Genomic DNA, 1,261 nt, shown 5'->3' with positions numbered 1-1,261 from the left:
GAGCACTCATGCTGGTGCCAAGAAAGCAGTTGTGATCATTAAAGAGATCGTAACTACTAATGAGAAAGCTTTGTGATGACCTAGAAAAATAGGAATGGTGTACTGAAGGTAAAATACCACTCATCATAAACTTCATCTCATGAAAATCAAAATGTATCTGAAGGAAGAAAGGCAAACTGAAGGGATTCCCTGCTCCTTGGAGTTGTGCTATTTAAGGAGTGGTGGAGTCCTGCTTCAGAGGCTACTGGAGGTCAGGTAATGTGCAGCAGGTTCAGAGATGCCAAGATGCTGATATTTGAAGCTATGGAGGGAAGCCTGAGTTGTCATGAGGACCCCAGGATATTGGTGGTGCCGGGACCATGTGACACCATGTGTAAAGGTGTTGTCTGGTCCAGCAGACTTGTCTGTTCATGCTTGAAAGGAGGAGTGAAGATTGAGGAAAGAAATAGACAAGAAACAGAAGACAGAGTCAGGAGGGCATCCAGTGACTACTGTGATCAACCCCAAGTTTATTACTCAAAGTTTTTCCCCCAATCAAAAGGGGGGAAGGCAAAAACTTCCTTACCATGAGAAAAGGAACAAACAAACTTAATTACCTTCCCAATACCCAAAATATCTGGTCACCACACCCTAAATCAAATATCCTATTGTCTAGGCAAGACAGGGTAGCCAAACCTTAGGTCAGACATCTGGTTGCTTAACCTTGAAGGAGCAACAATAGGTTTGAACTCTCTCACCTTAAATCAAGATGGTACAGAGACACATCTGTGGGTCTCCACAGGGTGTGAGTATGGAGTGGAGCCAAGCTAAGAGACAGGATATGTGTGCTTCAGATGACAGAGTTTCAAGAGGCCAGCATACTTTATCACATGGTCCAGACCGCAGCTATGGAGTTGATGTATTTGGTATTTACCATGTGGGATTTGGGCCATTTTATTTTTGAAACGGGGAACATTTATTCTGCTTTTGTTGGAGTCTGTAATTCATTTTTGCTTATTTTATAGGAGCTCTCAGTTAGGAGATTGCCTTCAGTTTCAAATGTGTCATGGACATTTAACTTCTAAACTGTTGGCATTGCTATTAACTGTGGAGAGTTTTGAAGTATATTATGCATTATGACATGAACATGAAACTTTGTGGACACAGGAAGGAAGCTTATGATTTAAGGGATGGGCTTTGGTGCCCAGGTAACAAGAGGTAGAAGTATGATTTTTAATTGCAATTATCAACTAGACTCCCCTAGGACATAGATTTTTGGGCT

This window comes from Cricetulus griseus, chromosome 4 (assembly GCF_003668045.3).
Source record: "Cricetulus griseus strain 17A/GY chromosome 4, alternate assembly CriGri-PICRH-1.0, whole genome shotgun sequence".
NCBI classification, from domain to species: domain Eukaryota; kingdom Metazoa; phylum Chordata; class Mammalia; order Rodentia; family Cricetidae; genus Cricetulus; species Cricetulus griseus.
This window is presented reverse-complemented; position numbering follows the sequence as displayed.